At 49.3% G+C, this 26081-nt stretch overlaps 1 protein-coding gene across 5 annotated transcripts in view; it reads left to right on the forward strand.

Annotated features, from left to right (window-relative positions):
* Positions 1 to 11303: 11303 nt before the first annotated feature.
* The window catches only part of P2RY6 (pyrimidinergic receptor P2Y6), a 42927-nt gene continuing 28149 nt past the window's right edge, over positions 11304 to 26081 (forward strand). For 2 of the 5 annotated variants that reach the window (XM_053203654.1, XM_053203655.1), the window contains exon 1: positions 11305 to 11906. The gene's annotated coding sequence lies outside the window, so the exon portion shown is untranslated. Of the gene's footprint in view, positions 11907 to 22254; positions 23187 to 26081 lie in introns of those variants that run through there. The other 3 variants (XM_027039780.2, XM_027039782.2, XM_027039781.2) reach the window with 2 other exon arrangements.

The following is a 26081-nucleotide window of genomic DNA, read 5'->3' on the forward strand; positions in this document are numbered from 1 at the left end:
TTATAAAAATTTTCAGGGGTGCTTGGGTGGCTCAGTCAGTTGAGCGTCCAATTCTTGATCTCAGCTCAGGTCATGAATTCAGGGTTGTGAGTTCAAGCCCCACAATGGGCTCCATGCTGGGTGTGGAGCCTACTTAAGAGAAAAAAAATTTTTTTTTATTTTTCTCAAGAATGAGATCAAGTACCAGAATTTGGGGGCAACTTAATTAAATGTGACATCTTGATTTAAGAAAGGGATATGTTTTGACCAAAAAGAATGAAATCTTGCCATTTGCAACAATGTGGTTGGAACTAGAATGCATTATGCTAAGCGAAATAAGTCAGTCAGAGAAAAAGAAATGTCATATTTCACTCATATGTGGAATTTAAGGAACAAAACAGATGAACATAGGGGAAGGGAAGGGAAAATAAGATAAAAACAGAGAAGGGAGCAAACCATACAAAACTCTTAAATACAGAGAACAAAGTGAGGGTTGCTGGAGGGGAGATGGGGGGGGGGATGGGCTAAATGGGTGAGGGGCATGAAGCAGAGCACTTGGGATGAGCACCGGGTGTTATATGTAAGTGATGAGTCACTAAATTCCTTATTTTTTTTTAATTTTATTTTTTATTTTTTAAAATTTACATCCAAATTAGTTAGCATATAGTGAAACAACGATTTCAGGAGTAGATTCCTTAGTGCCCCTTACCCATTTAGCCCACCCCCCCCCACACCCCCTCCAGTAACCTTCTGTTTGTTCTCCTTATTTATGAGTCTCTTCTGTTTTGTCCCCCTCCCTGTTTTTATATTATTTTTGTTTCCTTTCCCTTATGTTCATCTGTTTTGTCTCTTAAAGTCCTCATATGAGTGAACTCATATGATTTTTGTCTTTCTCTGACTAATTTCACGTATCGTTGAGTCACTAAATTCTATTCCTGAAATCATTATTTCACTATATGTGTTTCCTTTTTATTTAATTTTCAACTAAATAACATTCATTAGGTTCAAACAAACAAAAATATTGAAAGGTAAACAGTGAAAAGTCTACCTCTCATTGATTCTAGTAAGTAATCACTATTCATGATTTTTTCTTTATCTTTCCAGATAATTAATTGTATGCATTTACAAGCCCTGAAAATTGTGCTTTCTTATCTTTTTCTGTCCTACACAAAAGGCTATGTACTTGTACAGATATTTCTAGATTTTTCTGCAGATTTCTTGAAGGTCTTCACACACTAAAACATAAAAAGCTTACTCGTTTGGGGGCACCTGTGTGGCTCAGTCAGTTGAGCATCCAACTGCAGCTCAGGTCATGATCTCACAGTTCGTGGGTTTGAGCCCAGCATTGGGCTGTATGCTGATAGCACGGAGCCTGGAACTTGCTTCGGATTCTGTGTCTCCCTCTCTCTCTCTGCCCCTCCCCTGCTCATGCTCTGTCTCCCTCTCTCATTCTCAAAAATAAATAACATTAAAAAATTTTTTTTTGAAAAAGCTTACTTATTTGGCTTACAGCCATAATTTATACGACTAGTTCCCTGTGAATAGGATTTTCAGGCCATTTCCAACCTTTGGATATTGATTTGTTGATTTCTTAAAGAACTGAAATGAATGAAAGTATCAACTCTTTCTTTGCTATGAAGTTTAAATTGTTGAACGAAAAAATAATGTCCGTCTGTACCTCCGATTCACCAAGTCTGATTTAAGAGGGAGAGGCATCTGCTCATACCAAATAAAAGACTTGCCTCCTGATCTCAAGGTTCAACTGTCATGTCATTTGGCTTCTTGGTCCATGTGTTGATTTTGTCACCCCTCAGTTCCCCTGCAGTGGTGGTGTTGAGAGGCCAATGAGGTTCCAGAGGCCATGTGAGCAGCAGATCTCTATGAATTGTCACCTCTTTTGTCACGGGCACCATGTTACTTTTATTTATTATTATTTTTTTAAGGTTTTATTTTTTTTAATTTTTTTTAACGTTTATTTATTTTTGAGACAGAGAGAGACAGAGCATGAACGGGGGAGGGTCAGAGAGAGAGGGAGACACAGAATCCGAAACAGGCTCCAGGGTCTGAGCTGTCAGCACAGAGCCCGACGCGGGGCTCGAACTCACAGACTGCGAGATCATGACCTGAGCCTAAGTCAGCCGCTTAACCGACTGAGCCATCCAGGCGCCCCTAAGGTTTTATTTTTAAGTAATCTCCACACCCAATGTGGGACTCGAACTCACAACCCCAAGATCAAGAGTCACGTGCTCTATGGACTGAGCCAACTAGGAGCCCCTGTTCCTTTTAAAGCATGTTAACTTCTGAATCAGGAGCAGCTCTGATAGGCATGAAGCTGGTAGGAAGGAGCTGAGCTGAAAAGAGAAATGTCCAAATCTTGCCTCAGAAATCTTGAGTTCTAGTCCTGAGCAATACTTCCTAGATGTGTAACCTAAAGGAAGTCATGTAGTCTCTATGAGCCTCAGTTTCCTCATCTCTAAGATGGGGATAATTGGAGTATGTACAAACGAAGCATGATAATGTATGTAAAACACTTAGCACACCGCCGGCTCAAAATAAATACTAGTATGTTTTGTTAGTGGAATTTGGAAGGATAAACAGGACTCACTGAGAAGATAAGGAAAGGAATAACATTCCAAGAGGGGGAGCAGCATGTATAAATAGCAGAATTTACAAAGTATGAACCCTCAGAGCCAGCTGTGGGAGGGAGGCAGGGCAGGATTGCCAACCCAACTTTGTATAGTTGAGGAAATGTAGACCCAGAAACGGGCAGTAATTCACATCTATCATCATTGTACACGGGGAGGCAGGAGAGGGATTCAGAACCCTGAGGAAAAGCTGCCATGGCAGAAAGTCCTGGGTCATGAATCTGTGCATTAGCACTTGGACGGCAGCTGGAATATTATGGGGAAGTGAAAGGGGGTACTTTCGCGGTCTGGCCATGGCTTCTAGACTGACAAAGCAAACAGGAGCAATATGTGGCTCCTGGACCTCAGGAAAGGGGCTGGGGAGTCCTGGGGCCACGGCTTCCACTGAAAGAGCAGCATTGGCCTCAAGAGGAGGCTGCAAGCACATAGAGTAGGGGGGCTGACAGGGGCAAGGGGAGTCTCAGAAGCCAGGCATAGCTTGTCCAGCTCTGGGTCTCATTGGACACTTGCCAGCTGCTAAGGTTTTTGAGGCCATGGGCCAAGGCTGAGAGGGGGAGGAGAAGGAGGAGTTTGCTATCAGACACAGTTTAATGGAGGAGGGTTCTTGGAAGTGGGGGGGGGGCGGGGTACAAATGGAGGAGGACAAATATTGGAGGTGAGGGGAATGGGGCCTGGCTCCTGGGCCAGCTCAGAGCCTGCAGCCCTCTCCCACCTTCTCCCAGGTCTGTCTTCCCTTGGCCTCAGCGACACCACATGGCTTGGTTGTTTATCTTAACTGCTTTCTCTGGCTGTTCCTCCTCAGTCTTATCCCTGGGTATCTCCTCTTCCCTCCTTTAACTGATGGCTCCATCCTATGTGCTCTTCTCAGTCTTTTCTCTCTCCTTAAGCAATCTCACCCACCCTATGGCCTAGAGAACCAAACATTAAGCTGATAAGTACCAAATCTGTGTCTCCAGTCCACTGCCAACCCTGGGTGATGGGCCTTGATTTTATTAAAGAGTCACCAAGTTTCTCTGCCTTGATGTATGTGCAGGGATCAAGCTACTTGGGTAAGCTAATCAGAGTAGGCATTTCCAGGGGTTGGAGCACTCAGTTGGAGACTTCCACTGAAATCAGGTGAGGCCCTACATTCTCAGGAGGGCCTAGAGACAGTGGATGGACCAGGCAATGAGGGCTGAGAGCTGAGGGAAGGATGCTGGGGAATGGTCAGGGCACCAAGGCAAGCCCCCACAACTCCGACACAGATTCCCCTCCTGTGCCCACCTTGGAGAACCAGGGCTCAGCCTGTTGGGAGTAAATGGGACTCCTCTCACCCTACCCATGACCCTTACTCAGTACCCACTATTCCTCACACCCTGCAGCTTCTCACTGAAGATACCTGGGACTCTGCCCAGGGGGCTTTCTCTCCTTGTTTGGAGCACACGTGGCCGGAAGTGCCAGACAGTTTAGGGACCAGCCTTTAACCAATGACAGCTGGAGTTGGTAGGTAAATGCTCCCATTCCCTCCCTCAGGTGGAACATCGCTAAGACGTGTATTGTGCTGCCTCCTAGAGGCGCCCAATGAGACTGACCCCCAGTGAGAATCTGCTCATTGACCACCCTGAATTGGCTTCCTTCTTTTTCCCTGTCACACTTCCCCGACCCCTACTTGTGCTTCCTGGGATCATCTCAGAAATTAACTACTTGCACTTAAATCCTTGACTCAGGGTCAGTTCCAGGGAACCCAAACCAAGATACCCTCTCCGTCTCCCTCACATTCATACCCAGTTTGCCTTAAGTCCTGCTGCTTCTACCTCCTAAAAGCCCCACAACCCATCTTCTCTTCAGCTCCTCACTTATCACTCCTCCTCCATCCCCACCGCCTGGACTACTGGCCTAGCTTTCTCACTGGTCCCCTGCCTCCTCTTCCGCTCCTCTGTACAGCAGCCAAGACAAGCAATGTTTCTAAGACAGAGCTCTGATTATGTCCTTCCCCTGCTTAAGCCCTTCCAGGGCTCCCATTGCCCTCAGGATAAACCAAGCTTCCTGGCCTGGCATTCAAGGCCCTATAAGACCTGCCCCCCGCCCCCTCTTCAGCCTGGTCTTGTTCACTCCTCCTTGTCACAGTAGGACTGAGCTTCACAAGCTTCCCAGAACTCACAATATTCTCTCCAGATCTTTACATTCTGCTCCCTCTCTCAGGAACATCCTCCCCGATTTTACCCACATAGCTTGAGTTGTTCTTGAACTCTCAGCTTAGGAAACACTTGTACTCTGGCCTCCCCTGTGTCCCTGCCCCCAGTCTGGGTCAGGGCCTCTCCTATGTCTCAGTGCATGTGTCTGTGTCCCAATGCCCAGCACGTCTTGGTTTATCCTCTCTCCACACTGGACACTTCTTGAAGGCACTAGCTACAGATCATTCGTCTTTGTATCCCCAGCGGCCTGCACACACTTGGGCACAATAAAGGTCAAAGAATAAATAAATGATCATGGCAAGTCCAAATCCTCAAAGAAATGTATATTCATTCTTTCATTTAGATATTTACAGAACACTGTGCCGAGCGTGGGGGAAATAGGGCTGGTGAACAATAAACACAGTCCTGCCCTGAAAGACCTTCTCTGCTGGTGGGGGAAAGATGTAGAGAGAGACAACCTCAGGCTGAAATAATCGAGTGTATCAGAGGCCAACACTGGGGCCTCGGCAGCCCAAAGGAGCCCTGTGTGTGGCGGGGGAGGAGGAGGAGGAGGACAGAGAAGGCTACTGAGAGGAAGTGCCTCCTTTCTGTGCTCAACCTACTCAACCTCTGTCTTTGCAGAGGGTACAGGGGAGTTGGGAGGGGGTCAGGAAAGAAACAGAAGCTATCAGTGTGTCCCTTACAATCTCACCTCCTCCTTCCCCTCCAAGGTGACCTCTAGGCTGTTGGTCATTCTCATTCATATCTTCATGCACTTTCTATATGAGTTTTACATTATTTTGTATGTTTTTAAACTTTATGTTGATAGTATACTGCATGCATCCTTCTATACACTTTTTTCATATTATGCTTGTAAGATTTAGCTTTATTGCTGTGTGGTGTCCTGGTTCACTAATTTTCTCTGCTGTATAGTACTCCATTACATGACTATGCTGTTATCCCTTATTATCAGGACATAGACCTTTCCTAATAGCAAATTCATGGACAGTGGAAGGTCATATTACAGAATTTTGGCTGGGAGAAATCATATGTTCCCAGCTCATCCAAAAACTTCAACTGATTTCCCCCAAATATCATTAAACATTTTTAAAGATATTAATAACCATCAAAGATTTCTGCACAGTACAAAGCTATGCTCTCCAATATGGTATCTACTAGCCACACGAGGCTATTTTGGTTTAAACGTAAATTAATTTTGGGGCGCCTGGGTGGCTTAGTCGGTTGGGCGTCCGACTTCAGCCAGGTCACGATCTCGCGGTCCGTGAGTTCAAGCCCCGCGTCGGGCTCTGGGCTGATGGCTCAGAGCCTGGAGCCTGCTTCAGATTCTGTGTCTCCCTCTCTCTCTGCCCCTCCCCCGTTCATGCTCTGTCTCTCTCTGTCTCAAAAATAAATAAACGTTAAAAAAAAAGTAAATTAATTCAAAAAAAACAAAACAAAAAAATAAACGTAAATTAATTAGTAGTTAAAAATTCAAGTCCTCAGTTGCCCTAGAAACATTTCAAGGGCTCAGTAGCCACAAGGGACTAGAGGCCCCCATCGTGGATGGCAGATATAAGATATTTCCATCAGTGACGACAGTTCTAAAGCATTCAAAACACTGATTACTCCATTATCTAACACTGAATGAGCCTTTTTTCCTGTTTTCTCACACATGGAACAGTTCCTGTGTGTGAGGACGTGTGCCTGGCCGGGCCTCTCAGTGAGCTTTAGTACTACCACATCTCCCTCCAGGGGGTGGGTTTCTCTAAGCATCTTGGGCTTACCTACTTTCTTCGCAGGCTTTCCCACTTCCTTAGAGGACATTTTCACTTAATGAGAGGAAGATGGTAACAATTATGTACCAAATAAGTTTAAGTGACATGAGCATGAGGCACGATCCTATCCTCTTGGGAGAACAGCTGCATTAGGACTCCACATCTGCTCACCCCGACCCATACTGGTGAGCGCCTGCAGGTTTATTATGTCAGGTTTTCTGTGGGTAAAAGTTTTGCAAGCCACCGTAACAAACGTGGAGAGAGTGAGTTCACGTAGCAAGGGATACCGGAATAAAAATGTATTTTCCAGGGCGCCTGGATGTGTCAGTTGGTTGAGCATCTATCTGACCCTTTTTTTTAAATATTTATTTATTTTTAGGGGCGCCTGGGTGGCGCAGTCGGTTAAGCGTCCGACTTCAGCCAGGTCACGATCTCACGGTCCGTGAGTTCGAGCCCCGCGTTGGGCTCTGGGCTGATGGCTCAGAGCCTGGAGCCTGTTTCCGATTCTGTGTCTCCCTCTCTCTCTGCCCCCCCCCCCCCCCCCGTTCATGCTCTGTCTCTCTCTGTCCCAAAAATAAATAAACGTTGAAAAAAAAATTTTTTTTAAATAAAATATTTATTTATTTTTGACAGACAGAGAGAGAGAGAGAGAGAGAGAGACAGAGAGAGAACTAGTGAGGGAGGGGCAGAAGGAGACAGAGACACAGAATCTGAAGAAGGCTCTAGGCTCTGAGCTGTCAGCACAGAGCCCATGTGGGCCTCGAACCCACAAGCTGTGGGCTCATGACCTGAGCTGAAGTTGGGCTTAACCGACTGAGCCAGCCAGGTGCCCTGAAAGTCCGGCTCTTGGTTCCAGCTCAGGTTATGATCGCTGTCATGGGATCGAACCCCCCATCGGGCTCCGCAATGAGCGTTGGAGCCTGCTTGACTCTCTCTCTCCCTCTGTCTCTGCCCCTCCCCCACTTGCTCTCTCTCAAAATTAACAAATTAAAAAAACTAATTTTCCCATTCTTCTATTAATGGATATTTAGATTGTTCCCAGTGTTTTGCTTTAGATACAATGCTGTGATGTACATTTTTATACATCTGCAAGAGTTTCTCCTGGTTTTATATATATATATATATATATATATATATATATATATATATATATAATATACACACATGTTGAGTGGCATACCTCAGTCTTAGACTATGTGCATCTTCAACTACTAGATATTAATAAATTGTCCTTAAACTTAAGGTTGTGTTCAGTTTCTAGTCTTACCAGCAGTGCATAAAATCTGTCTGTGTGCTCTCAACAAAGTTGATATTCTAAAATTCTAATTTTTGCTAATCTGATGTGTGTGAAATGGCATTTCACGGTGGTTTTAATTGAAATTCCCTTAGGTGACAGGGGTGCCTGGGTGGTTCAGTCAGTTGAGCATCCCACTTCAGCTCAGGTCACGATGTCATGGTTCATGAATCTGGGGCCCACCTCGGGCTCTGTGCTGACAGCTTGGAGCCTGAGCCTGCTTTGGATTCTGTGTCTCCCTCTCCCTCTGCCCCTTCCCAGCTCGTGTGCTGCCCCTCTCTCTCTCAAAAATAAAAATTTAAATTAAAAAAAGAAAAAAGGAAATTTCCCTGGGTGATAGTGAGGTTTAACATATTTTCCTATGTGTAATGGCCATACTTGCTTTATCTTCTTTAAAATGCCAGTTTGGGGGCGCCTGGGTGGCTCAGTCGGTTAAGTGTCTGTTGATTTTGGCTCAGGTCATGGTCTCATGGTTCATGGGATCAAGCCTGAGTCCAGTTCCATGCTCACAGCACGGAGCCAGCACAGGATTCTCTCTCTCCCTTTCTCTCTGCCCCTCCTCTGCTTGCCCTCTTTCTCTCTCTCAAAAGTAAACAAATAAACGTTAAAAAAAAATACAATGCCTGCTTGTGTATTTTGCTCATTTTTCTATTAGGTTGTTTGGCTTTTTCTTATTGCTACGTAGGAGTTATTTATATATGCTGAATAATAACCCTTTGTTATACGTATTGCAATTATCTTCTCTCAGTCTATGGTCTGTCTTTTCGTGTGTGTGCATGTGTTTGTATTAATAGAACTTTAAAAATTTAATTAGACTTGGGGCACCTGGGTGACTCAGTCAGTTAAGCCTCCGACTTCGGCCCAGGTCATGATCTCACATTTGTGGCTTCGAGCCCCATGTCAGGCTCTGTGCTGACAGCTCAGAGACTGGAGCCTGCTTCAGATTCTGTGTCTCCCTCTCTCTCTCCCCTCCTCCGCTTGGGCTCTGTCTCTCTCTCTCAAAAATAAACATTAAACATTTTTATTAGACTTGAGTTCACCAATTTTTTCCTACACGATTTGTTTCTTTTTTGTGGTTTTTCTTCAAGAAATCCTTCCTCAATCCTGGCACACAGCAGGAATTCAGTAAATGTTGAACATAAGCTGCAATGGGAACTGAAGGGAGGGGCTGCAGGCATTGGGGTCAGGTGACAGGGGCTGTGGCATCACAGACATGAGGATATGGGGGAGATTATTGTAGAGAAGAGGACGCTTCAGTCATCAAAGGACATCAAAGATGTCTAGGGAGCAATGGGTCTGGGATGCAGGAGATAGACTGGGCTGGAGGTGGGGACTGAGTATTCAGCACACAGGGGTAATTTAGGGAGCACTACCCTCCCCCAGGGAGAATGTGCAGCACTAGCAGAGGGTGGGATAGAGGGTGGGAGGAGTCTGGGAAGCAGGAGGAGAATCAGGAAGGGTATTGTGGGAGCCACGTGGGCAGTTCTTGATAGTGTCCATGGAGTGACTTCCTATGCACTCCTTCTGAGACACAGAAATTACTGGGTCCTTGGAGGGGCCATCTTGGGGGTTCTGTGAGGGCAGAGACTAAGTAAATGGGGAAGGACTGCAGAGGTGGTAACCGGTTGGCACTGAAGGGAAGAGAGGGGGCAGTACCTGGAGGGCGTGGCCCCAAGGCAGGGCTGGGGGAGATGGTGGAGAATATTCCTAGGTGGCAGGAGAGGAGACCAGGAGAGGGTGGGGGGACCGGGCTGCAGGAGCAGAAGAGCAGCTCTGGGCACTGGTTGCGGCCTTCACCCCAGATGAAAGAAGAGCTACTTCTTGGGTAGGGGGATGCTGAGCTGAGAAGTTAGGGGCAGAAATTTAATTGAGCCCCCTGCAGAAAGCCCAGCCTCAGTCCTAATGTCTGCCTGACTCAAGAAAGAGCCAGTGAACATTTTTGAGTGAATTTCTTGGTGAGTCAGTTAGAGAGTGGGGTCAGCAGGTGGGATTGGGATATCAGTGGGTTAGGGTTTGTGGAGAGGGGAGATTTGGAAGGGCCACTGTGAAGACAGAGGAGAGAGTTTCCCTAGGTGAGGTTTCTAGGGGCCCAAGTCCCTTGAGTCACAGGCAAACACCTTCTCCCTGCAAAGAGACGGACCGGACAAGGACTTGCCTCAAGATCCCTTCAGTCAGAGAGAGCCCCTGACACTAAACACCCCTGGGTCTGTCCTCACATCTCCATCCCCCACCCCCTCCCTGGGCCAGCCACCGTCATGTCTTTGCAGACTGTGGACAGGACTCCGGGCTGGGCTCCTGCCGCCACCTTGTCCCTCCCACCCGCTCCTCAGTCTCCATTCAGCAGCTGGAGAAATCTATGAAAGCGAAATTTCGTTATGTCACTCTGCTGCTCTAAACACTTTGGTGACTCCCACGGCCCTTCAGATAAAGGCCAAGTTCCTGACCGTTGCCACAAGGCCCAGCTGGAATAGCTCCTGCTGCTCTTGCAGCCCACCTCCCACCATGCCTCCCAGCTTGTGGGGCACCCCCACTCTGGCGGTGCTTCGTTTCCTGGACCATGCCAAGCCCTCTCCTGCTTGAGCCCTCTGTGCAGTCTCCTGGACCAGGGTATCTTTTCCCCTCACTGTCACCTGGCTGAAGCGAACTCCTCACCTTGGTCTCAGCTTAAATGGTACTCCCTCCGGGAAGTCTTCCCAAATCTCCTGATTTAAAAACTAGATGCCTCCTCTGACCCCCATTATAATCTCCCGTATTAGCCTTTCACTTTTCCTCCTTAGCACTCATCACAATGTGTAATGATGTATTAATTTGTGTGACTATTTAATGTCTGCGTTCCCCACCAGAGTATAAACTCTATGAAGCCAGCGCTATCTGGACTGTCTTGTTCATATGCATTGCCAGTGCCTAGCACAGAACCTGACACATAGTAAGAACTCAATAATTGTTGCTGCAGTGGTCACCAAGAGGAGGGGCTGGCTTGTCAGAGGGCTACAGGTCAGGGAGGTTTCAGGGACGAGGGAACTGGAGGCCAAGGTCCAGGAGATCTGAGAAGATAAAAGGAGGAATATTGACAATGATAAGCGCCATCCATGTGCCAAGTGCTGTCCTGTTACACTATCCTGACACTCACCATTCCTAGCATCACTCCCATCTCATCTTTAGTACGATGTCCCACTAGCTGGGTGACCTGGGGTCTGTAACACCAGGCTCCTGGGGTTGTTATGAGGATCAGGGATCAGGGATCAGTCTGTGGTGTGGGAAGTGTCACCAAGTGCCAGGCTGTAGGGGCACTTGGGCTCTACAGCCGGACTGCTTAGGTCAAATCTCAGGTCTGCCACTTACTAGCTGTGTGACCTTGGGCAAGTCACTTCATCTCTCTGTGCTTCAGTTTCCCCACCTGTAAAATGGGGTTAAGAATGCCCCTGGAATGGTTACGGTGACGAAATAAGGAAATGGATTAAAACACCTAGCATGATGCCTGGCACATAGTGGAACTCAAAAAATAACACTTATTATCCCTCCCTCTCCTCGACCAGTTCCGAACTGTAGACTGTCAGAGCCCCGAAGACCTGAGGAATCACCGCTTCCACTGTCCCCAATGCAAAGAGGGAAACTGAGGCCAGGCAAGAGTAGGGATGCTGGACCCGGGACTAGCGTCCAGGGGTCCTGAGTCCCAGCCCAGAGCGTCCCTTCCTACGCCTGCGGCCTCTTCCAGACTCTAATCACCACCACCAGGTTGCCCAATTGGCGGGCAAACCAGTCCGGTCCAGCCTCCGCGGGACTCCAACTTGGGTGCGCTCCAGCCCGGCCACGCCCCCGCCCCCGCCCCCGGCGCTCGCGCTCTCGCTCTCGCTCTCGCTTTTCGCTGTGAGGCACGAGGGAGGCAGGGAGGCGGGAGACACTCGGGGTGGGAGCTTCAGCCGCCCACGCTGCCCCTCGGTTTGTGGGTTCACCTCCCAGCTCCCGAGCGAAAGGTTTACGGGTTCGCCTCCCAGCGCGAGCGCTAGCGAGCGTCGTTCCTGGCTTGTAGCCTGTAGCCGGGCGGTGCTGCGTGGTCCAGGTAAGCGCTGTGCGGGGCGGGGCGGGGCATCCAGGGGCAGGAGGTGCTGGGGCACGAGGGTACGGGATATGCCTGCCGGCTCCAGGCTACCCCCGCTGCCCGGGTGGGGTTTCCAGGGGTGAGTGTGTGTGTGTGATGTTAACAGTGTGTAAGACATGAGTGTGGGCCATGCGTGTGTGCTGGGCTGTACGCAGTAGTGTGTGGTGTGTGTATGCGCCGTGACCAGTGGATTAGTAGTATGTGTCCACATGCAAGAAGTGTGTGTGGTACCTATCTATAGCTGTGGGTGATTGTGCCAGAGTAACCCAGGGGTTCTGTGTGTGCCCGTGGTTTGTGCACGCTGTGTGGTAGGAGCCACCGCGCGATGGTGCATACATGTGCGTTGTGCCTGTTGTGAGACGTGTATTCTGTGTGTGGCACATCTGTGGCCCTATGTGGGGTGCTGAGCCAGGTAATGGAAGGTGAGAAGCATTTGTGTAGCTGTTACCGCCCACAGACCATTTCCCATGAACCCAGGATGGTTCTTACTTTTCTACCCAGCACCCCTAAAGGCTTGGGAAAATGAAAGCTTACCCCGGATATGGGTGGAGGAAGTATAAACGATCCCTCCCTCACACACACACACACACACACACACAGCTTCTTTGAGGTCTCCTTTTTTAATCTTCAGAATTCATGTGGATGTTGCATTCCTTTCTGTAATATTACTGCATTTGTTTTAATATAAAAATAGTGTCCCAGTGAGTTGACTCAAGGCTTGGCTGGGTTTATCCTGCAGTGATAGTCCTCCAACACCTGTAGAGTAGGAATCTGCTGCCTGTCTTCCAAACTGGGATGGCAGGATTTACGCATCCTGGGGGAGTATGGCAGTGTGGTTGGTATATGGTTGTGCTGTGTGTGCATGTGTAAAGCACAGTTGCGTTGTGGGAAGCTGGAGTTGTGTGTGGCCGTACGTGCTGATGTGAAGGAGGGGGTCATGGTGGTGTGGGGGGTATATCCTGCATGAGGGGACTGGGGTAGGGTTTGTCGGTTATTTCTAGTTCAGCAGCAGGGGAGCAGGGCTTCTGAGGAGGAAACCTGACCATCAGTGAGATTTTCACATTTTCTCCACTGGCTGGGCTGGAAGAGATTGCAGGACCCTGGAGGATCACAGGGAAGGGGTTCTCATAGCAGGCTACCACCTGGGACTGTTGACGTGGTTGTGCTATCCAGGCTTGGTTTGCATCCCAGCTCTGTCACTCTTTACATGTAAGACTTTGGTCAAAACCTCTCTGCACCCCTTAGTTTCTTCCTTTATAAAATGGAGGACTTAATATATTTGCCTCAGAGGGTTATTGTAAGGACTGAGTTCCTGGATATAAAATGCTGGCACATAAAATTCTTTAACTATTGGTGATAAAACTGCTGGTGATAAAACTGATGGATGTGATGGAGCCTCTACATGAGGGGGGGCCCTGCCTGCCCCAGGAGCCCCTGATCCCCACAGGACCAATGACTTCTCATGAGCTGGGCAAGTGGGAATCTGAGAGCCCTTCATTTAAGTATGTCTGGGGGATCCATTCCTGACCCCAGGCCCCATCATTGTTGCACTCTGAGTGACTCTGTCTCCTGGACAGATGCAGTCTGAAAGGGATGGATGCTGAGTCTCTGGCAAGGCCTGGGATAGAGCATGGGACGGGGAGCCTGGGGTAAAGTGCAGGGTAGCCATGGGGCTTGGACAGAGGCCTCTCTCTCCTGACTAACACTAGAGGGACAGGAAAATACTGGCCTCTGTGTGTGTGTGTGTGTGTGTGTGTGTGTGTGTGTGTGTGTGTGTGCGTGTGTGCGTTTGGGGACTGGCAGGGGTAGGGATGCCCTCTGCCTGGAATGAGGAAAGTCAAGAAGGGCAAGATCAAGGATGTTTCATCCCTGACCCATGGCAGACCCTAGGAGCTAGGGGTGGGGGAGGTGGCAAGGTCAAATTTAGGGCAGGTGGGCCTGAGCTCCAGGCTGAGGTGGACCAGGAGACCCATTAAGCTGGGCTTTGCTTGGCGAGGGTGGGGAGAGGACGTTTGCATTGATGGAGCAAAAGAGCCCTTGTTCCTGATGACTTCATTGGGGCAGTTTAGAGAAGGTTCCTGGAGGACTCAGAGGAGGAGGGGACATAAAAGGCAGTGTTGGGAGCTGTGGAAACATATTTAGGGAGGGCACCTAAATATACCCACTGTGGTGGCGGGGTGCTGTGATGGACTGGCAGTGAGGCTTGAGACAGAGCAGAAGCATACCACTGTCCCCACTGTCCCCATGCAGGGACTGCTTTGGCGCCAGAGGCTCTGCATGCTGCTCTAGGAAGGCTGGAGAACAGAACCCTGCTAGGTAGCAGGAGACCTGGCCCAGCCCTGACTGGCTGGGTGACAAGGCCAGCTCTCTCTTCTCAGCCATCAGGGAGGTGGGACAAAGTGGTGTCGGCATCACTTCTGTCCCTGATTTCCTTTAATCCACAATTCCAGCTATAATTGTTCCTGATTCTACAGCCCTAGCCCTAAGGCTATAATCTCAACTCAAACATTCTAGACATATGTAATCTAACCTGTAGCTGTAATATTCCCTGATTCCAGCTTAAGTGTTCAAGAATTCTGACCCTGGCTCTGGCAGTCTGACACTATTTTTTTTTTAAGTTGTATTCATTTATTTTGAGAGAGAGAGTAAGAGAACATGTGCGCGAGCAATCAGGGGAGGGGCAGAGAGAGGGAGAGAGAGAGAATCTCAGGCAGGTTCTGCACTGTCAGCCCCAGTACAGGGCTCGAACTCATGAACTGTGAGATCATGACCTGAGCCGAAGCCAAGAGTCAGACGCTTAACTGATTGAGAAGCCCAGGTGCCCCAGCTGGACATTTTAAAGCTTATAAACTACCAGAGAAAATATGCTAGAGGTCACTTCTGCAGAACTGTTTGAGAAGCCCCAGGAAAGGTCCCTCCATAGGCAAGCACAGGCACTGGAGCTGCTCCTCTGGAGTAAGCGAAGGCCTCTGGTAAAGGCCATATGCTCCCTGGGATGGGTGACAGTGAATCCAGAAGCCCCTCCTCAGCAGGACAGTGGAGGTACTTGGAGCTCATGGTAATCAGGGGGTGAGGACGGCCCAGGAGAGGGAATGGTGGGGATCCAGGGTTGTCATCATTCCCCTTGTGATCCCCTGTGGGATCACTGAGCTCCTGGAGGGGACACAGAGAGGATGAAGGGAGAGAAAAAGAAATGGGGCTGAGGAGACCCCAGAGGCAAACCTCATTGTGTCTTAGGTTGTAGAAAAGACTCTTGCGGTGTTCGCAAGAACAGTGCCCTTAATGCACAGCCGGGTTTGAACTTGGCATGGGCTGGGGGTGGGGGGCTGACAGCCGGTTCCAGCTTCAGCTGAGTGACTTTAGACAAGTCAGTTTCCCTCTCCAGAACTCATTTCGTCATCTGGCAAACGGGCACACAGGACTAAAGCTCCCTGACCTCTCTCTCCTAACGCTGAGGACGTCAGCACTGTCATGGACTGACTACCTGGACGAGACTCTAAATGTTAGTCCAATAGGTGAGGAAAGAATGAGTAAATGAATGATCAGATGAAGAGGTATGAAAATACAGCACAAGGCACCATGACTGTGATCTCTTCCCTTCCTCCCTGCTAAGCCTCAGTCTCAGCCCGCATGTGAGAAATTGGTCTCAGACCGAAGAGAACTGGGGGTCTTGTCCTCTGGAAGAGCCCAGAATTGGCTGAGAGTTTATGAGTCTCCTGGGTGTCACCCCTTGCCCTGCAGTGTTTCCACTGACAGCCCTGCCCTGAGTCCCGGTGCTCTCTATGAATATTTCCCCATGACCATCCCTCAGCTCCCAAGCTGATGATTGAAGGAAGGAAGGAACCGTAGCTTCAGGGGCAGTAGCTCTGGAGGCTGGGATGGAGAGCAGGAGCCTCCCAGAGGTTGTGGGAAGAGCAGAGGCCAGAGAGTCCTGGGCCCCCAGGCTGTGTGAAGCAGGGTGAGGATGGGAGTGGCCCACATCTGAGAGGTAGTAGCATGAATGAAGAGGGGACAGGTTGCATGCATTTACCAGTGTCTACACTGTGAAGTATGGTGCCCAGTCCTTATCTATATGCCCTTTTGTCCTCTAGCTACTCTAGCAGAAGCAGAGGGCTTGGGTACATTCTGGGCTTCTTCCTCCATTTCTCCTCTTGCTCACTTCTCCCATTCAGTTATCAAGTCCCATTGAACTTGTCTCCCAAATATCTCTTCAGTGGTCCCTTTTTCTCCATCCCTGTGACTTTGGCTCAACTCAGGAATCCTCACAGCCTCCCCATCGCCAGCCCCATCCTTTCCTCCCTTTTTATTTTGGCTGCCAGGAAGCTGAGTCGCCATCTTAGTCTAGGTTTCTCTACTGTTTTTTCTGCCTTGCTTCTGATAGAAACGTGGGATATGTGGCTATTGTCTGTGCTGCCTCCAGCCCTTTAGGGACAGGGAGTAAATTCTAAAGCAAACAATAAGTAAAATCTGGTATTTCCTAGATTCTTATGAAGAGGTCCACTGGCTCCTTGGGTATTTCACTTTTTTTTTATTGCCTGTCTCATCACATTGACTCCTACCCAGACATAGAGACACTGGTGCTGAATGGGGCAGTGATTTGGTTCAAAGCATTGTGTTCAAACCTGGCTCTGCCACTACTATCTGTATGAATCCTCGGCAAGTTACTTAACCACTCAGTGCCTCATTTCCCCATCTGTAATGTGGGGATAATAATGGTACGTACCTTATAAGGGTGTGTGAGGATTGAATGAGATGTTGTAAAGCACTGTGTGTTCCCATATATAGTTATTACCCGAATGGGTCTGTGACATCCTGAAAAGGCCAGGAGGAAGAGGGACTAGATCAGTATGGAATGTTCTATATCAGTGTTTCTCAAATGTCAATATATGCCTGGATCCCTTGGGGATCTGATTCAGTAGGTCAAGGTAGGGCCTCAGGGTGCATTTCTAACAGTCTCAGATGATACCAATGCTTCTGAGCAAAGTTCATACTTCAGTCTATACCTGGAGGGCTTAGTTCAGGCTGTGGCTGGAGTCCATGGAGGAGATCCAGGCCACAATGGAGGAGCCTGGGACTGGTGCCCCACCTACCCCATCCTGAAGCTCTGAAGAAGCTGGACTCCAAGCTGAGTCTGAGACAAGGACTGAATGCTCTTCGCCACTAGGTCACCAACATTCAGGAGAGCTCAATAAATACAGAATGAGTGAATGGATTAGAAATTTAGTGAAGTGAGGGCTCCAGGGGGTGGCTGGGCTCTCTCTGCCTAGGAATGGCCCTTTCCCCTCTAGAACCCCTCTTTCCCACATTCTGCCCTCTAGACTCCCAAATCCAGAGTGATTTACTAGTCTGAAGCCTCACTTCAAGCTGGTGACAAACAGGGCTGGGCAGGCTGAGGGCCACACTCCTGAGAGGACCTTTGCCTGCTTTCTCTGAGCATCCTGGCCAGGGCTTGTGTGGGATGGCTGGAGACAACAGGCCAGACAAACCATCTTGTGTCCTTGGGAACTGCTTGGCCTCTCTGGGAGGAAGCCGAGGAAGAGCCTGGACATCTAAGGACTCTGCTCTTCCCCTTCTCTCTTTCTTGGTTCTGAAAGTTCTCTGTGTGAAACTTGCTCTGGAGCTGAGCAGTAGCCCTGCATCTGCTGGGCTGCATGTGGGTGCATGTGTGCAAGCTAGGGGTGGTATGCCCCTGAGTGTGGCAGGTGCCTGGGCATATGCATGTATGTGGACCTGTGTGGGTTGTATGGAGCTGTGTCGGGGTCTGGGTGTGCTTGGTGTGCACCAGTGAGGGATTGCACCCACAGGCATGTGCTCCTTCTTCCGCTGCTGGTTCTCTGTGGCCCCTCTGCACATTCCTATGATTGGGAAACAGCAGACTCCAGACTCTGGACAAAGTGAGATGCCCAGGCTGCAGAGAAGGAGAGCTGAGGTGCAGCCAGACAGACCAACTTCCTCCCTTCAGAGGAGACCACCAGGCATGCCACCTGCAAGCCTCAAGTAGGGTCAGCTCCTTTGATGATCCCAGAGGGACCAGGGCTCTCTGCTTAGATTGGGCTAGGTGGTCTCCTCTTTCAGACAGTGAGTTGAGGGTTGTGTTTCCCTCCTGGCTTCTGGGAGCAGCAAGGAGCCAATGGGCAGTACCCTTGGTTGCCTAGGATGGGCAGGACACCGTTCCTGCTGGCCAGTGGCTCATTACAGGCCTTCCCAGTTGTGGACTCACATGGGAGGGAATAGCTTTATCTGACAGCTAGAGAAACCAGGGTTCAGGAAGAGGGGAAGGGGTGCCTGGGGGGCTCAGTCAGTTAAGCATCCACTCTTGATTTCAGCTCAGGTAATAACCTCATGGTTTGTGGGATTGAGCCCCGCATCAGGCTGTATGCTGACAGCTTGGGATTCTCTCTCTCCCCTTCTCTCTCTGTCCCTCCCCTGCTCATGCACACACACTCTCTCTCCCTCTCAAAATAAATAAATAAACTTAAAAAAAAAAAAAGGAAGAGGGGAGACTTACCCAGTGGAGTAGCCAGAGCTGTACTGTGAGCCCAGCGCAGGGTGAGGAGGGGGACCCTGAGACCCAGCTGGCAGTGTCTGCCTGGGGGTGGGAACTCTGGAGGTGGGGTTCTAAGGTCAGCTTGGCCAGTTTGTGGAGGACATATGAGATTAAAAGGTAAGATACGTGGCTATTGTACATGGACTGAGGGGTTCCTGCTAGTGATTGAGGGCAGGAGGTGACTGTGGAGGGGTCAGTGCCCACGTGCAGCAGAGGGTCTGAGGACCCCCCCCGGAGAGGTGGGCTTTTGGCCTTGAGCACACGCCTACTGTGAGGAGCCTACACCCAGGGCTGAGCTGGGAGGGCCTGGACTTGAGTTAATCCTCTAAGCCTTCTTCCTCCTCTTGTGTAACTGCTTTTGTCCATGGGGAAAATCAAGAGCCTGCAGTGACCAGGAACCCCACAAATCTCCTGTGGTTATCTGGGCCTGCCTGGGATTGTGGCAAAGATTTACAAGCCTGGGAAAACACGGCCTGTGAACTGGGGGTTTATAGGCACCCCAGGAGTGGGCACACATGTGCATGTGCATGCGTCACATGCAGAGACACAGGCAACATGCGTGTGAACAAACGTACTCCAGGGCCACATACATATGCCATATACACACAGGTGCAGTTCTGAATATGTGTGCCCATGTGAATACATGTACATCTTCCAGGTCAGACCCACACATGACTGACACCCCCATCCCCTTGCAGACATGGGTGTACCCGACATTTATCTAGTTACATCCTCTTCCAGCCGGGGGGCCTGAGGTAGGGGATGGGTGGTCCTTACAGTTACTTCAAGCCTACACCTTCTCCTCCCAGAATAAGCTTTCCCAGGCCTCCTGGCCTTGTCCGTTTCCATGCCTTCCTCCTCCTCTTACCGCAAGGACAGAGGAGAGGCTTTTCCTGGTAGCTGTCAGTCTGCTGGTTGGGAGCAGAGGTGGTTTTGTCTTTTCTGAATTTCCACTTAGTTCCCATCAAGCATCAAGGGCTGCTCTGGGGGCTACCCCAGGGCCCCACAAGCCTGAGGAGGCTGTTTTTCAGACAAGTAGGGATGGGTGTTAGGCATATAACATCCCCTGTCACATGGGTAGCACCTAAAAGTTTATGGACTGCCTTCTTGCCATGTCTAGCTCGTTCTTTTTTTTTTTTTATAAATGTTATTTTTTAAATTTACATCCAAATTAGCATATAGTGCAACAATGATTTCAGGAGTATCTTCTTTAGTGCCCCTTACCCATTTAGCCCATCCCCCCTCCCACAACCCCTCCAGTAACCCTGTGTTTGTCCTCCATATTTAGGAGTCTCTTATGTTTTGTCCCCCTCCCTGTTTTTATATTATTTTTGCTTCCCTTCCCTTATGTTCATCTGTTCTGTGTCTTAAAGTCCTCATATGAGTGAAGTCATATGATATTTGTCTTTCTCTGACTAATTTCACTTAGCATAATACCCTCTAGTTCCATCCACATAGTTGCAAATGGCAAGATTTCATTCTTTTTGATTGCCAAGTAATACTCCATTGTATATATATATATATATACCACATCTTCTTTATCCATTCATCCATCGATGGACATTTGGGCTCTTTCCATACTTTAGCTATTGTTGATAGTGCTGCTATAAACATTGGGGTGCATGTGCCCCTTCGAAACAGCATACCTGTATCCCTTGGATAAGTACCTAGTAGTGTAATTGCTGGGTCATAGGGTAGTTCTATTTTTAATTTTTTGAGGAACCTCCATACTGTTTTCCAGAGTGGCTGCAGCAGTTTGCATTCCCACCCGCAGTGCAAAAGATCCTCTTTCTCTGCATCCTCGCCAAAATCTGTTGTTGCCTGAGTTGTTCATGTTAGCCATTCTGACAGGTGTGAGGTGGTATCTCGTTGTGGTTTTGATTTGTATTTCCCTGATGATGAGTGATGTGGAGCATTTTTCATGTGTCAGTTGGCCATCTGGATGTCTTCTTTGGAGAAGTGTTTAGTCGTGTCTTTTGCCCATTTCTTCACTGGATTATTTGTTTTTTGGGTGTTGAGTTTGAGAAGTTCTTTATAGATTTTGGATACTAACCCTTTATCTGATATGTCATTTGCAAATATCTTCTCCCATTCTGTCAGTTGCCTTTTAGTTTTGCTGATTGTTTCCTTCACTATGCAAAAGCTTTTTATTTTGATGAGGTCCCAATAGTTCATTTTTCTTTTGTTTCCCTTGCCTCCAGAGACGTGTTGAGTAAGAAGTTGCTGCGGCCAAGGTCAAAGAGGTTTTTGCCTCCTTTCTCCTTGGGGATTTTGATGGCTTCCTGTCTTACATTTAGGTCTTTCATCCATTTTGAGTTTATTTTTGTGTATGGTGTAAGAAAGTGGTCCAGGTTCATTTTTCTGCATGTCACTGTCCAGTTTTCCCGGCACCACTTGATGAAGAGACTGTCTTTATTCCAATGGATATTCTTTCCTGCTTTGTCAAAGATTAGTTGGCCATACGTTTGTGGGTCCATTTCTGGGTTCTCTATTCTCTTCCATTGGTGTGAGTGTCTGTTTTTGTGCCAGCTAGCTCATTCTTTATGACAGCCAGCGGTAAAGGTGACTTCATTTCCTCCACTTGATAGATTAAGAAATGGAAACTCACAAAGAGAAAGACAACTCAGGACCTGCCTGAGGTCACACAGCAAGATAAGGCAGAATTTACTAAAACACTGGGAAGGAGTTATTTCAGCCTCCTGGGGCTTAGAGAACAAGATTTGGGCTGTCCAAGTTGGGAGGATGAGGTGGGCCCAATGGAGGAGCACCTCATGCTCCTTTACCAGGAGTTGGCTGAGGGCATAGACTGCCCCTCACAGACCAGCATTCTGCCGTGAGGCTCAGCCCTGAGTCCACCCTTGTGGACGTGCCAGAGGAGAAGGCAGGAGGGGAAACAAGGACATCTTTGCTTTGCTGTGTAATCCAAGCAAGCCCCTGCCTGTCCTAGTGCCCTCTCAACAATGGGATACGAGAGTTGATTAGAGGATTTGGAAGGCTTCCCCATAGCCACAAGTGGAAGACAGGCTCAGGATGCTTCATGCCAACGCCCTGGTGGTCCTGAGCTGAGGCCTGTACACGGGAGCCCTGGCCTGCTTCTGAGATCCCCTGAGTCAGGGCCTGGCACAGACTGGGGACTCAGGGCTTGGGGTCTCCTCTGGGCTGGGGAGGAGGTGGTGATGTGAGAAGAGCACCCAGAGACTCCAGATGATATCTGCCCAGCTTGGCTGGGGTTGCAGCCCCCTGGCTCTCTGCCCCTACTCTTCCTTATGTTTCTCCACAGGTCACTACCTGACCTGCTGTGTATTTACTAAACTCATTAACCAAAATAAACTGGTCCCTCTGCTAGAATGTAAATGGTATGAGGGCAAGGACTTTGTTTTGTGCTCTCAAGTGCCTCGGACATTACCTGCACAGAGTAGGTGCCCATAAGTACTTCTTTAAAAAAAAATCTTTTTCTTTTAATTTTTAAAAAATGTTTATTTTTGGGGCGCCTGGGTGGCTCAGTTGGTTAAGTGCCTGACTTCGGCTCAGGTCACAATCTCATGGTCCGTGAGTTCAAGCCCCGCGTCGGGCTCTGTGCTGACAGCTCAGAGCCTGGAACCTGCTTCAGATTCTGTGTCTCCCTCTCTCTCTGACCCTCCCCCGTTCATGCTCTATCTCTGTCTCAAAAATAAATAAACATTAAAAAAAATTTTTTTAAATAAAAAAAATGTTTATTTTTGAGAGAGAGACAGAGTGTGAGCAGGGGAGGAGCAGACAGAGAGGGAGACACAGAATCTGAAACAGGCTCCAGGCTCTGAGCTGTCAGCACAGAGCCCACCACGGGGCTCGAACCCACAAACCGTGAGATCGTGATCTGAGCCGAAGTCAGACACTCAACCGACTGAGCCACCCAGGTGCCCCATGAGGAGGACCAATCTTATGGAGGGGGAGGGACTGTCCCAGGCCACCATTGGCCCAAAGCACAGTCACCCTTTCTGCCTTCTCATCAAGCCCAAGCTCAAGGGTGGATCAGAGCTGGGGAAAGGATGGTGGCCCAGGCTCAGCCTTTTTTCCCCTCAAATCACACTCAAGCTGAGGAGTCATCCTCAGCCCTGAAGGGGAGTAGGTAGCATCGGGAGTCCGAGCTGCGGAGAGCAGAGCTGTTAACCTCAGGGTCTCAGCCTCTCTTAATGGATCTTCCAGGCACTGCTAAGAAAGCCAGGTTGATTGTTCCCTCTGGCAGCAAGGAGCAGGGCCAGCTCTCTCCAGACCTTTCAGAGAAAGATCAGGAGAGGGCCGAGGGGTAGGGTGGAGAGGAGGAGGAGAAAAATGGTTACTGAGGAGTGCCTCCCTGTGCCAAGCCCTGTCCTTAAATGTTATCTCATGCAACCTTCCCAACAGCCCTCAGGGGTAAATGGGTGGTACCCATTCTGAACGTCAGCACACTCAGAAGGTGAAGTAACTGTTCACAACTAGGTAGTGGCTGAATGAGCTTGCGTGTTCTTGGGATTCGCCCTGCCCTTTGCCAGCTCTGTGCTGCGGCAAGTTACTTCCCCTCCTTGATTTCTTGGTTTCTTGCTACCTCCTGGGGCTTCTGTGAAACATGCACGTGACAGTTTGTGGCACAGGAACTGGCTAGCTATAAGGGTTGCTCTGGAGTTAGAATTTGCTCCAACGCCTCACAGACCACCGTGGAGCTCACTGACTCCTGGGTGAGTGTTCTGGGTCAGGGCCCTGAGGGTGCCCGAGCCCCTACCTCCTCTCAGAGCTTCACACACAGCCCACCTTGCAGGCACTGTGGCTCCTCACAGGCTGGAGTGGGAGTCAGAGAAGCCTTGAGGGTCCTCCTTCCTTCCTTGGCCTGGTTGTGCCTAGAGCCTCCAGGCCACACAGCGTGCAGGGCAGAGGAGATGGAGACATGGGGACTGAGAGGGACCTCGGTGGAGGGGTGGAAGAGTGAAGACAGAACTGGGAGCCATGTAGGTCTGGGTTTGAGTCCCAAGTGGCACAGGACACGTTCCCTCTCTGGGCCTAAATTCTTACTCTGTAGAATGGGGATCATGATGATCTCTTCCTGAGTATTTGAAAACTGTTAAGTGTTATATACTAGTGAGGGCCCTCCAGGGAGGAGGCTGGGCTCTGCCCTCAGAGCCCTCCAGAGCCTATGGTGGGGAGAGGCTAAGAAGGATTAGGTGACCAGATCCACAGACAAGGCCCTTGGCAGACTCTTGCCTGTGCCATCCCAGCTAAATCACAAGACAACCTGGAGCTGACCCCATGTGACTGGTGGGGAAAGTGAGTTCTTGAGTCCAAGTGTGCCTTGCTGAAGGAGAGTGAAGCGGGGTGAACGAGTGTATCTGGGGAAGCTGGGTGAAAACTTTCCTGGGGTTTCTGTTGCCATTCAACACCCACTGACACCTCCAGGGGGGAAGAAACTGAGGCAGCACAGCCCTCGGAAGGTCCCTGGCCTCCTGAAGATGTCTGGGATTCACGTATCTTGCCTGCTCTGGAAAGAGTCCCAAGCCAATTCAGGACACTCTCTCCACCCCTTGGTATAAAATGAGATGGTAAATGAGAAGGCTGTTGGCAAACTACAAAGTGCCGTGCCTCTGAGGACGCATCTGTATGTGTGTGCAAGCCCTTGGGTGTGTATGCACAAGTGAGAATGTGCAGCTTGTGAGTGTGTGTGCACATGTGTGCAATGTGTGTGCCTGTACATGTTCCCTGGCCTGGCTGGGTGGGGCAACTCCACGCTGCCTAAGGCTCCCTGTTTGCCTAGGGCTTTTCTCCTCTAAACTTCTTACGATCTTTTTTTGTGTTTCCTCACTGTTTCTTAGTTTACCAGAAAGGGATCAGGCCACGGTCCAGAAACCTAGCAATTGTTTCTGAGCCTGCTGACTCTTCTTCCCTCCTGGCCGCCCTCGCCTCATCCTGTGTCTGTCCCTGGAGGCCTCGCTGTCTGGTGCTCCCAGCATGGCCTGGTCTGCAGGGCTGGCACCTTGCCTGGCTCCTCTGTGTGGCTCACCTGCTACCCACTTTTCCTTCCAAGACTCTGTCCACATCATTGTCCCAATGACCCTTCACGACATTCCCGCACCCTCCAGAGGTGCTCTTATTATTCCCATTTTACAGGCAAGGAAATGAAGACTTGGTGAGGAAAAATGGCTTTTTCAGAGTTACTCAACCAATTAGTGGCATTTCTGGGGTTTCAACTCCTACCTAATTCCAGAAGCTTTATTCTTAACTATTGTGACCCACCTAGTGGGGATGGCTGGATGGATAAATGAATGAAAGAACAAATGAATAGATCACTCGGTCAACATTGAGCTGAAAGAGAAAGTTAAGTGATAATAACAATGGCTACCATTTATTGAGCACCTACTATGTGCTAGGTGCTTCGGTCACTTAGATTGAGCTAACAAATGCAGCCAAGATTATTGTTATCCCCATTTTGCGGTCGAGGAGGCTGAGGTTCAGAGAAGTTCAAGTGTGGGACCTGGGATTCTAATTTGTCCTCCCTGGAGGAGGGATGAGTTGGCAGAGCCTGGTGAACGGTGCTCACTGTAGCAGCGACCAGGCAAGACTCTCAGGAAGCTGTGTCTCCGGAGTCCTCCCCACTGGTCCTGGGGCCATTTCCGCATTTGTCTCTAAAATGGGTTTCTATTTCAATTTGAGATGGGTACAGCTCTGACTCTTCCTCTCTGACTGTTGGCATGTCTAGTAAAGTCCAGAAACCTGGCCTGGGCATACGGAGATATCCTCCTATTCCCCCTTCCCTAGAGCTGGCCCTGTCACTAACGACTCCTGTGGGAGGGCAGGCCAATGCAAGATGCAGCTATGGGTCTGTGGAGATGGCCTAGGCTAGGTCTGCAGCATCTGTGCCCAGCCCCATGCTGGATGCCAGGGACCCTGGAGCGAGCGGATCCAGCCTTCTGCTTAGCCAGCTTGGGATGAAAGCTGAGGCCTGGGTGGGCTAAGTCTGTGGTAGTAGGGGCAGAGCCTGGCATCCTGACTCCCCACACAGGACTGGTTTTGGGGGCTCGGGACAGAGTGAGGGCTGTGCTGTGGCCCCAAGAGAGAGCTGACCTGTGGTGTCTAGGAGGTAGATCTCAGCTCAAAGGGATGACATTGTCTCTGTCAAGCCAGTGGGTTGAGAACCAGCCATTCAGGTCAGTGAAGTTTCCTGAGCACCTCCTACTGGGGAGCAGAGGTTGGGGGGAGGAACACTCTGTACAGGGAAAAAGAAATCAGATGTTGAAATCAGAGCTGGGTTTGAATCCCCCACACCAGCATTTGCTGGCTGTGTCATCTCAGATGAGTTATTTAACTTCTTGGAATTTCAGTTTCCCCATTTGTGAAATGGGATGATAGAGCATACCTGACCGACTCATGGAGTGACAAATAAGATAATGCACATAACATTACTGTAGGCCCTCAACAAATTTCAGTTCACTTCGCTCTTCACACTGGAGAGCCCTTCATCCGAAGGAGGAGATACTCCTTTAGGCTGCAGCTAGTCTGATGGTTGAGTGAGAGACAAAACTTGCAAGATGTTAGGATGAACCCTACAGATTTGCCAGCATTTGACGTGATGGGACACAGCCTCA

The sequence above is a fragment of the Acinonyx jubatus genome, chromosome D1 (assembly GCF_027475565.1).
Source record: "Acinonyx jubatus isolate Ajub_Pintada_27869175 chromosome D1, VMU_Ajub_asm_v1.0, whole genome shotgun sequence".
Lineage (NCBI taxonomy): Eukaryota > Metazoa > Chordata > Mammalia > Carnivora > Felidae > Acinonyx > Acinonyx jubatus.